Source organism: Leopardus geoffroyi, chromosome C1, assembly GCF_018350155.1.
Source record: "Leopardus geoffroyi isolate Oge1 chromosome C1, O.geoffroyi_Oge1_pat1.0, whole genome shotgun sequence".
In the NCBI taxonomy this organism is placed as follows: domain Eukaryota; kingdom Metazoa; phylum Chordata; class Mammalia; order Carnivora; family Felidae; genus Leopardus; species Leopardus geoffroyi.
In genome coordinates, this window is record NC_059328.1 from 28,662,790 (window position 1) to 28,674,539 (window position 11,750).

General features: G+C 50.4%; 1 long non-coding RNA gene across 1 annotated transcript; it reads left to right on the forward strand.

The window, feature by feature from the left end:
- Positions 1 to 8,004: 8,004 nt before the first annotated feature.
- LOC123599956 lies at positions 8,005 to 11,339 on the forward strand. The gene is made up of 2 exons (XR_006713379.1): positions 8,005 to 8,084; positions 10,554 to 11,339. It is a non-coding gene; the product is annotated as an uncharacterized LOC123599956 (long non-coding RNA).
- The last annotated feature ends 411 nt before the right edge of the window (positions 11,340 to 11,750 follow it).

Below are 11,750 nucleotides of genomic sequence, written 5' to 3' on the forward strand. Positions count from 1 at the left end.
ACGAAGTTCACTTCCACGGGCTGGTCCTGGGAGGTAGTATTGCCCAGACTCAGCGTTCTTGGGCATCATGAGATCAACTGAGTTTTCTAAGACTCCGTGAAACAGACTGATGGCTGTGATTTCTGTGTACTTTACTCCAGGCTTGCCAAGGAACGGGCAGGACCCTGGGTACAGTAAACCGTACTGTATACTGTATCCTGAAGTTCAGTATACTGGACTTCACGCGTTCCTAGGAAGAGGGGTCAAATCTCTGTGATGCTCTCATGCTCAGAGACCAGCAGCCTCCCATACCCTTCCCTGCAGGACACACCCCTCTGAAAACAGGGAGGATAGGAGGGTATCTTCTACAAACACCCACATACGTATCCGTGCTTTCAACATGGGTCTGTTGGCACCTGCTATATGATAGATCACCTGCTGCTTACCTCAGATGCAGATAAAAACACATAATCCAGGTCTTAAGAGAGGCTCAAGCTAGTGGGGAACAGAGACACACATATAGAATACGGTGCGTGGTTTTTAGCAGAGGCAGGTGTAAAGGATTCTGGGAGGCCACAGAAGGCATGATAAGTCAGCCTGAGGGATTAGGGCAGGCTTCACCCAGGAAGTGACAGGCCAGCTGAGTAAGAGCTTATACAGAGGGCAGGATTCCAAAATTGTCCTTAAATTCCCAGAGGGTCCCAAATATGGAAGGTATTTCACTCTCCCCCTTAGCGATGTCTTCCTGTAAAATAGATGGGAGGCTAAAAGCTAACATTTCTCAGACACCCTCTGCTAACTAGGTTTTACGTGTGACCTAGGTTTTGCCAAGCAGATAAAACGGATGATGCACGGAAGGTTGAAAACGAGCCAGGGGAGGTGGTAGCTATGGGATCTTCCACAGAAGCTTTGGCGAAGCATCCGCTGTGAAGTTTCTAGTCGTAGGTGCTGAGCAGTGGGAGGCAGTGGCCACGGGGCTTCGCTAGCACAGTTCTATTTTATGGCGGGACATTGCTCCTAGCTTTGTTTCCTGACCCTCCCAGAATAAATAGCATAGATCCCTTTCTATTTAAATGGGTTGAAGTATATTCTGTCTGCAGATAAGACTCCTGATGATGGCAGCAAGTTCTTCCCCGGGCTTCCTTCCTCTCTGGCTATATATACAGTGGTCAGGAGCTTCAGAAAGACCCTGGTTCAAGTCTCAGTTTGATCATTTTCTACCAGTGATACCTTGGGATTGAGATGGGTGTCTCTACCTATCAAATGGCAGTGAGGGTACTACGCAGCTCATGGCATTATTATAAAGCCCAAATGAGATAATGTATGTAAAGTGCACAACATTAGACACACAGAAAATGCTGGATAGACAATCGTTACTATTATTCTTACAACTTGGGTTTCTTTGCCAGCCAACCCAACTTCACACTGCTTGTGAAATGTTACTCGAAGGGCGGACAAAAGAGCATTCATGGTATAAACAAAGAAGACCTTGACGATCTGGAAGACGAATTGAACAAGATGAAATAAAACGAGAGGAAATGCAAAGCTCTACTCTCAGGTAAAGAAAATCTGAACAAAGACCGGTAGGCTGAGACACAGGGCTGGGTTGTAATAGATACGAGACAGATTTGTGGGATTAGAAAACAGATCAACTTGGGCCACTAGTGAGATGTCACCAAAATGTGAATGTAATCTTTGGCTATATTAATAGAGGTAGAGTGTAGAAAAAGGAAGCTGAAAACCCTGTTCTACTCTGTCCTGATCAGCCCACATCAACAAAGTTGAATTGAACTCTGAGGAATCTCACCATGAGAGGGATACAGAGATGAGCTTGCATTCAGAAAAGCCACCTGGGATAACACCTAACATTTATTGATCTTTTACTATGTGCCAGAAGCCACTCCTAACTCATTCTTAACTCTTTTGCCAGCAGGATAGACTTGGATATATGGAGGTGGAGGCAGGCTGTGCAGTCAGACTTAGCCCTAATAATGGCCATGACAAGGAGGGCAAATGTGTAGCATTCGTATCACCACTCACCCCTCTTAGCCCATGGCAGACATCCCTACTGAATCACAGAACTTAGCTCACTGAGTCCAAATTGGCTTTCAGAGTATCCTCTCCACCCAACGTTGTACTCAACCAAAGATGAATCTTATAGGCTGGTCCTTCACCATACGGACAAGATGGATGAATGGTGACCATGCTGTGAATTGTGACCAACCCAAGCAGGGATGGGCCCTCTTGCAAAATAGGCTACAAGACATGGGAGAGAAGCTGGCAGGGCCTCCCAGTGGCAGACAGCCCAGCCACTTGTCTGCAGCTCTGCAAGTGTAGAAACTTGGTATTGTTAATGCACCCAAGCTGGGCCAAGCTTTGTGACCGAGACAATGCTGCATGTTTACCAAACCCCATTTCATGTCATTCTTCCTGGGCACACAGGAAGACTACATCTCCCAGCATCCCTTGCAGTTAAGTTGAAGTCATGTGACTTGGTGTGGCCAACTGGGCTATGAGCAGAATTGATACATAGCATTTCTTGGCTGCACAATAAACCCCTTAGTGTAGTGATCACCAACGCCCTTTCTCCCCCTTCATCACTAACCTTGGAAGTCATGTGTTGGGGACGGTACCACGGCAAGACGGAAGGTGCCTGGAGCCTGCGGCCTTCACTGTGAGGAAAGCTTCAAGGGTTGCTGTCCCACCACTTCCAACTGAGATACAAGTAAAAACCAACTTTTGTTGTGTTAAGCTACGAAGACATCAGATTAATGTTTATTAATGCAGCGGAGCCTGAGACTGATTACAGAAGGTTAACACGTAGGGTTTCTCCCAGCGTGGCCTGGGACCGCCAGCGTTAGAGTCCCCCAAGAAGATGGCTAGAAGTACACATCCTTGGCTCCACCCCAGAGGACCTGGAACCACAGATCCTGGGAGGAGCCTAAGAGTTCACACCTCCAGCAAGCTGTCTAGTGATTCGTATTCTCCCTGAAGTTTCAGAATCACTCACTGCTCAACCACACTCAAACTTACCGCGTGATGGTGAGAAATTATACTGTCGAGCAGAGTGGAATCCTTCGGTCACCTGGCCAGGACTGTCTTTTCCATGGACACATGTAAATGAAAGAAATTGAATTTCTGTCTGAAGACCACTTGTGGCCCTGGAATCAGCCCCAGGGAGTTGGGAAAGAGGGATTTTAAAGGGTCTCAGCCTGAGCCATGTGGCCTGAGACTCTCCCAACCATCACTGCACACTCACCTGGGAGATGTCCTGCCCAGACCAAAAAGGGCACCTGCTTCCGGAACCTCTCTGGAAGCACCTAAACAATGTCCTGTCTAAATACCACCCTGCCACTTTCCCAGCCACTGGGTCGGTGGGAGCCAACATAATGAGTTAGGCGATGCCCTTGAGGTCATCCCAGGAGGATTCCCATCGTGCCTCAACATCCCCTCACCATCCATCTGCAGCGTGGGGTTGGGTGGGGCAGGGAGGCACACACCTGCTGTATATGTTGACTCTTAACTGTCCCCTATTTCCAAGGTGTGAAGGCTGACCACATGGGCTCCAGAGCACAGGGTGATTTGAGTCCCAGCTCTGCCACTTACGGAGGGGGTAAGTGGGGTGCGAGCCGTTTCAGCTCAGCAGTTGCCTACCTGTCGAGTGGGGATAAAATAATAGCCACCTTCCATAGTTACGATGGGTCCGGGACATATTTTTCACAGCCCCAGTACTTACCCCGTGTATGGGGGAAGTTGTCAAATGTCAAATGAATTGGATGATATTTGTGATGACCAGGTGCATTTACAGGAGGAGGGACAGAGAGCGTGAAGGGCATGGAGATTACGAGCCTGCATTTTGAGGACGGAGAGGCCTCAATTTGAATTGTCAAGTACTGACTTGTGGCCTCTGTTTCCATATGTGCAAAATGGGAAAATTAATCCCTCTATCACAGGGTTGTTAGAAAGATAAATGAGCGAAACAAAGGGGCAATATTAATTTGTGCACACGTGTGCCTCCATTATTTGTGCATAGATGTGTGTTTGTGTACCTGGATGTGTAATAATATAGTAGCTAGTATTTATTGGGCGCTTACCTCGTGCCAGGCACTGTTCTAAACACTGTGCTATATTAACTCATTCAACCCTCACAAAAATCTATGAGGCAGACATTATTAGCCCATTTAACAGATGCGGAAGCTGAGCCGTATATTGACCTGAGCTCTCTCGTAAGGTATCAATAAATCTTCCATTTCTCCACTAATGCTGCTTCTTTTTCTGTCTCCGATGCTAAGAAGTAAGAAGGACAAATGTCCCCCAGCTCCTGGTAGAGGCCGAGCCCGCTACGTCACCAGCAGCACCTGGGCCCACTTTGTTTCACCCCTGCCGCCGACGGAGCTTGTGTCCTGGGGAGCTCTGAGCGGTGCTCGGGTGTGAAAAGGGGGACAAATAGGGCAGAAGCAAAAGGGTTGGCCCCGGTTCGATGGAATCCCGGAGCCCAGAGGTCATTATGTCCGTGGCCCATCCTCCTCCTCCTCTGGCGGGACCGGGACTGACCTAGTCTGATTTCCCTGTGATTTCAAATACATCGGAGATTAGATAAAGTCATACAAAATAAGACTGTCTTACCAGCGGGGCGCCTGGGTGGCGCAGTCGGTTAAGCGTCCGACTTCAGCCAGGTCACGATCTCGTGGTCCGTGAGTTCGAGCCCCGCGTCGGGCTCTGGGCTGATGGCTCGGAGCCTGGAGCCTGTTTCCGATTCTGTGTCTCCCTCTCTCTCTGCCCCTCCCCCGTTCATGCTCTGTCTCTCTCTGTTCCAAAAATAAATAAACGTTGAAAAAAAAAATTAAAAAAAAAAAAAGACTGTCTTACCAGCAACCCCCGGCCAAGGGATTCCCTTCCGAGTTCACACCTTAGAGCAACACTTGCCATGTGCACCTGGAGACATGGCCAGGAACGCTCAGAGCAGCAGTGACCATGAAGCCAAAAAGTGGATAGATGAGGTATGTTACAGACACACTGTGGAACATGATGCAGCCCTGAACATGAATGAACTATAGCTGTGCAAACAGCTTGACGGATCTTTTTTTTTTTTTTTACTTGTTTTAATGTTTATTTATTTTTGACAGAGAGAGAGAGAGACAGAGCATGAATGGGGGAGGGGCAGAGAGAGAAAGAGACACAGAATCCAAAGCAGGCTCCAGGCTCTGAGCTGTCAGCACAGAGCCCGACGCGGGGCTCGAACTCACAGACCACGAGATCACGACCTGAGCTGAAGTCGGACGCTGAACCGACTGAGCCACCCAGGGGCCCCTGCTTGAAGCAATCTTAAAAAATAAGGTGGAGCGGAAAAGTTGCAAAGTAAATACTTTTTTTGTTTACCAAAAACAAGCAAAGAAACCCCCCAGACTTTATGTTGTTAAAGAAAACAAAGGAATGATCGGCATAAAAGTCAACTAGTTATCCCTGGCAGAGTTTCTGTGGTTTGGGAATGTTCTAGTTCTTAGGTTGGGGTGGAAACATTGGTAGTCATTTTATTATCTTATCGTATATATGTTAGACACATACATATACTATACACACATATATAATATACACATATATAATACACCTATATACACAATACACACATATACACACATATATAATAGACACAAATATATATTAAACGTACATATATATCCACATTTATATTATACATTTATATTATATGCACATGTACATGCATATATTATACACATTTATATATATATATTATATATTATACACGCACTTTATATATATAATTATATATTATTATATATTATATATATTACATATTATATTATTATATATTATAATATATATTATATTATTATATATTATATATTATATATTACACACACTATATATATAATTATGTTATTATATATTATATATATTACATTATATATTATATATTATATTATATTATTATATATATTATATATTATACACACACTTTATATATATAATATTATATATTATACACACACTTACAAATACATATTATATCCACGCGTAAGTATTATACATGCATACACACACATATATATGATACGTGCTCTTATTGGAATCAGATGAAATACAAAGAGAGAAAAGGGACAATAAAGCAACACCTTTCTCTTGTGTAGTGTCACACAAGCAGCTTCACCTTGGAGTAAGAAGAAATCCCCATCTTTTCGTCTGTTGCGTCCTGACTACCACATAAATAACGGTAAGTAGTCATGTGACCCATTGGAGCAGGACCCACTCTGAACACGACCCGCGCTAACATATCCGATCTCCATGAAAAGCCTATGAGATAAAGTACTATTACTATGTGCATTTTGTAGCTGGAGAAACCGAGTCAGGGAGGTCAGCTTGCCCGAGGACGTGCACCTTCTAAGTGGCGGGGCCGGGATTCACATCCACCCCGCCGGCTCCTGAGCCCGTGTCTCTGACCGTGGGGCGGCACGGCCTTTCCTCAGCCTGTGGTTTGCCGCGATCAGCGCACTTAATCCCGCACCGGCCCTTTCGGGAGCAGTTTATTCTTCCCCGTGTCCCGGAAGAGGAAACCAAGGTTTCTCTGGCAGGCACGGTACCCGTTCATACACCACACCCCTTGCCAGGCCCGTGGCAGACCCAGCTGACAGGCTGTGCACAAACTCAGGTCCCCCCTGGAGGCAGGTGCTCTTAATCAGAGGCGACCCACACCGTGGAACCCCTCAGCTGTGAACGAGCTCTGTTTCTGCAGGTGCTCAGAGACCCGCTCAGCCCTTCTGTCTGAAAGCTTTGCCTGTCTTCCTCCGTGTCTCCCTCGACTGTGCACAGCTCCTGACTGCCGCCTGGGCACTTCCGGTCCCCAGGGGCTGGTCCTCCCTCCGTCCTGGGCGCCACCTCGGTTACAAATCGAAACCGGCCTCCAAAAAACTTCTGATGCCCCATGCCTCAGTTTCCCCAAATGTGAACCGGACGAAAGGCTGCGTGATCAGTCCCGAGCCCTAAAGAGCAACAGCTCTTATCTGTACTTTCTGCTTCTCGGGGAAGAGGCCCACCAATGGCCAGACCCTCTTGGGGCCCCATTTGCGGACAGTCAAGATTTGGGGCCACGGCCGGCCTCACCCCCAAGAGCCCCGGATTATACTCCAAGCAGCTCACGGGGGCAGCACATCGCAATAGGTATTAATTGCTACATTAAATTCTATGATATTGCTTAAGAGAATGTTCATTTAATTTCCCTGCAACTGTGGTCAACCTGATCTTTAATCGAAACTGACAGGCACAATTTAAATCAGGTAGCAAACTCCCGTCTCTTTAAAAGAGCCAAGAATGGCATGAATATTAAATGGGTCAGGACAGTTGGCAACACTAATACAGTTTAAATCGGAACAAGCCTCAGCTACAGCTTTTAATTATTCATGCTCTCCTGGTAAGTCAGGCCCTGACAGCCGTGTCACCAGGAGTTCAGGAAACTTCCTGGATGTGACATGAAACACAAGGCGGGGCAGGGGTGGGGGCAGCGTGGCCCAAGGTCCCAGATTAGGTCCCGAGCTGTCTGAGGGTAATCTGCCTTGGAGAACATGCTCGCAGGTTGTCTTTGCCACCCTTGGCGACACTTAGGTGCTGCATGCTGGATCGGGGAGGACAAGAACAGAGGTAACGAGGAGAGGCACAGACAGAGAGGCAGGTGGGTGGGGGAGAGGGGAGGTGGCAGCTCAGAGATGGGGCTGGGCTTCGGGAGAGAGACACTCAGTGACGGAGAGGGACAGAAACTACACTGGGAGCAGAGACCCACAGAAGCAGAGGCAGAGGTACACCTGTGGCTCAGAGAGACAGAGCAGGGACCTCCAGGGAGGGGGCCGCTCCAAGACTGGCCATCGGTCTTGGTCTTGGAGGACCAGCAGTGGGGGGCCCGACCGCCAGGAGAAAGCAGCGACAACAGAGCACAGTTGCCTGGGGACCGAGGGCGGAGCTTGCTTCCCAGGGACCCGCTCCTGGATCAGCCCAGACTCCACTCAGCGTTTCCTGGGCTGAGCCAGGCCCATAAATCACTCGGGACAGGAGAAACCTGTGTGCGGACTCGGAAACAGCATCTGGCAGGAGAAATGGTGAGGGGCCTGGGGAGAGGAAGGACAGACAGAGAGCAGACAGGACAGATCGGAGGTGAGTCAGACAGATGGAGGAGGCAAGAGACGAGGGCCGCCAGAGAGAGGGGCACAGACACGTGGGAAAGATGCACACACGCGGGGACGGACGGAGACCCACAGGCACAGAGTCACGGGCGGCAAGGATTCAGAAAGAATTCCCTTCCCACGCTGACCTTTGAAGTGTTGTTTGCGGAGAACTTACCGGTCTTAAGAATAACACACCTTCCTGTGTGAGGCCCTTACAGGCTATAAGACACTCTCCCGTGCATTATGCCACCTTGTCCTCGCTTCCTGAATGTGTTTCCCCGGACTCCCAGCTCCAGAGGGGCATTCTAGAATGTTCATTTCCCAGGCCGCCTGGTTCACCCAAATAGTCAGTTATGAGGCATTTATCTAAAATCTCTCTCCCTAGGGGCGCCTGGGTGGCTCAGTCGGTTAAGCCTCGACTTTGGCTCAGGTCATGATCTCGCGGTCCGTGAGTTCGAGCCCCGCATCGGGCTCTGTGCTGACAGCTCAGAGCCTGGAGCCTGCTTCAGATTCTGTGTCTCCCTCTCTCTGTCTGCCCCTCCCCGGCTTGCGCTCTGTCCCTGTCTCTCTCTCAAAAATAAATAAACATTAAAAAAAATTTTTTTTTTAATCTCTCTCCCTAGCCATATTTTTTCTGCCTGTACTGACTCTTGCATCCGTGCATGTGGTGTGGGGCAAAGAGCATTGGAGGCAGAGTCACTGCCGACTTCCAGCCCTTGGGCACAGGGGCCTCGGTGTCCCCGTCAGCCCAGGTGTGTGACAACCCCAAAGGATGGTGGGGAGGGTCGGCTGACATAACGCGTGTAAACGTGTGAGGACCGTACTCAAGAGAAACTGTCACGGCCCACAGGAGGACACTTCTCTCTCTGTCTCTCTCTCTTTTTTTAAATAGAATTTATTGTCAAATTGGTTTCCATACAACACCCAGCGCTCATCCCAACAAGAGGACACGTCTCTTGTAGATGTCTTTGTAGGGCTTGGGAAAGGGTCCCTGGATTGAGGTGCATGCCCCAAGCCTAGTCCTCCTAGGCGGGGTTCCTTCTGCTCCCCAGAGCACCGGCTCTGTCCCCGCTCCTCCTCTGCAGGCCACGGGGGCATTGGTATTTTGTGCAGACCCGGGCTGAAATTAGCATCCCATCTCCTGGGCTGTCGGATCTCTGCCCACCCGGAGGGGAAGGTAAATGAAAAGGCAGCCGGGGCTTCCTGAACGTGTTTGCCCTCGGCGGCACTTAACATTTACACACGCGGGTGGAGGAGGTAAGCGGCCTTAGCGCCTAAGGCTGGCGTGCCCGCCAAGGAGGAGAGCCAAGTCCCGGCTGGGCAGGCTGGAAGAAGGGACGAGGATTCTCAGGCAGAGTATCTCACCCCTCTGGGGGCGCAAACATCGCTGTCAGCTCTGAGGACCAACAGGGGGCCAGGGAGGCGGGCGCAGACCCTGGTGGGGAGTGCCCGCTCGCGCCTCCCACCCCGGAGCTAGCCTTGCCGAAGGAAGAGCGGGCCCCCGACCCCGCCTCCCACCCACAGCGTCCCCGACAGCCTCTGACAGCCAAGGTCACGCAGCACTGGGTGCCTGCGGTGCTGTGCCATGGTGTTGCCTTGACTCCTAGCTGCCCCGGAAAATCGGAAGGGCAGTAGTTGTGGTTTTCTTCTGAAAGCTGAGGCCCAGAGAGGGGAAGCGGCTTTCCAGAGGTCACACAGCACGTCGTGGTGAAGCCAAGTCTCACAGCTGCCAAAGACATCACCCTTATGTCTGCCCTACATCACCAGGGCCTTGAACCTGGGACCAAGTCACGTGCAAGCCACTTGACCAAGGCCACGCGCCTCTGTAGGTAGCATTCATTCATTGAGCACATGTTTTGTCGAGTGCTTACTCTGCGTTGGGCCCTGTGCTAAGGGAAACCACGGTGAGCCAGATAGACCTGCCCTCATTCTAGTGGAGGATATAGATAAGGAGCAGGAAAAAACCAAAAGAAACCAAGTAACTACAGGCTTTGATTAAAGCGAGGAGTGAGAGAGGTTGCTAAAGTGGAGAGTAACACAGGATCTATTCTTAACAGGGCCTAGACTGGCCCTCACGCCTAGTAGGCACACAGTAAGTATTTGCTGACTGACTAAATGAGAAAGTCATTCTTGCTGACATCTGAGGAAGGAGAAAGAGCCAGTCAGACAAAGCGTGGCTAACTCCGGGTAGAGCGAACAGCATGTGCAAAGGCCCTGAGGTAGGAAGAGCTTGGCATGGTGGGGGAACTGAGGGAGGCCGGTGAGGCTGGAGCCCAGTGAGCTAGGTGTTGAGTAGCATGAGGATTAAAGACGGCCTCTAGTTCCTTCTTGCTCTTCTCCTAGATAGGCAAAGTCTATTTCCTGTCCCCTCAGTTCTGGCCCTTGCCCTATTTTGACCAACAGAATGCAGCAGAAGGGATGCGGGGGCGTTTCGAAGACGGGGCCCTCCAACGCGTGCAGCTTCTGTTTCTGCCACTGACACTCAGCCCGAGCTACGGGGAGAGGTACGTGGGAGAGGCGTTTCAGGTAACAGTGCTCGCAGAACTTCGAGCCGCCTCGGGGGACCGCAGCCCAATCGACACCGCGTGGGGCCAGAGAACCGCTCCGCAGAGCCCGGGCGGCTCACAGACCTTTGAGAGACAAATGGGCGTGGCAGTTTGAAGCCACTACGTTTTGGGGTGGCGTGTGACACCGCAGCAGGGAACCGAAACCTAAAGGTGAGCGGAAGTCGATGGACCGGCAGGATCCGGACCCAGACCCCCGCGACTCCCAGATCCGGCTTCTGTCCACCAAGCTGCGCAACAACAAACGTCTCTGAGTGCCGCTGCCCTGGTGTAATTCCCCTGCCCGACTGCCTCTCTGTCTCCCATGCTCCTGCCGGCTCTGACTTTGTCAGCCACCTCCTGGGCCTGACCCTTCCCCGGGGCCCCGGCTCGGCTGCCGCCCACGAAACCCGAATGGCGCACGAGGATCTCCGTCCATCTTGCCATCGTGGCTGCGTCTTTTGTCCCGGTACCCGCGTCCGCGCTGGCCCGGGGGGAGGGCTTCCTCCCTCCCAGCAGCCCCGGGGAGCAGGCCGCTGCCCTACTAGCTCTCCCCTGCACTCAGACGTGACTCACTGACCTTTACGAGCCCGAGACTTGATGGGCCTGGTGTTTTATTAACCTAATAAAAAGGCAGTCTGGTTCAGGGGCTTAACATTTCTGGAGAGAGGAAGGCTCTGCCCCCTGGGCATTGGAAGGAAGAAATAGTGTCTTGGGCCGAGCTCCCACAGCACTGTTCTCTGGGACTTCTTGCGAGGAGGCAAAGAGCAATTCATTGTATCCCCATCAAACAGCCCCAGCAAGCCACAAAGCTTAATTTAATTTTGTAATCAGTGGAAGCACAGGCAGAGGAAGACTGCTCACTGTTTTCTCCACTTTGCTTTTTAATAGGATATCTGACAGCCCACATAATACAGTGGCTTTATGCAATAAAGAACGTGCACACACGCACACACACACGTACACATGTACTCGCTTCTGCGGGAGAAAGGCAAGCCTCTGGGTTTGGGAGGCCAGAGACCTCCTCCCTTGCTCACTTTGGGGCCTCCGGATAAGT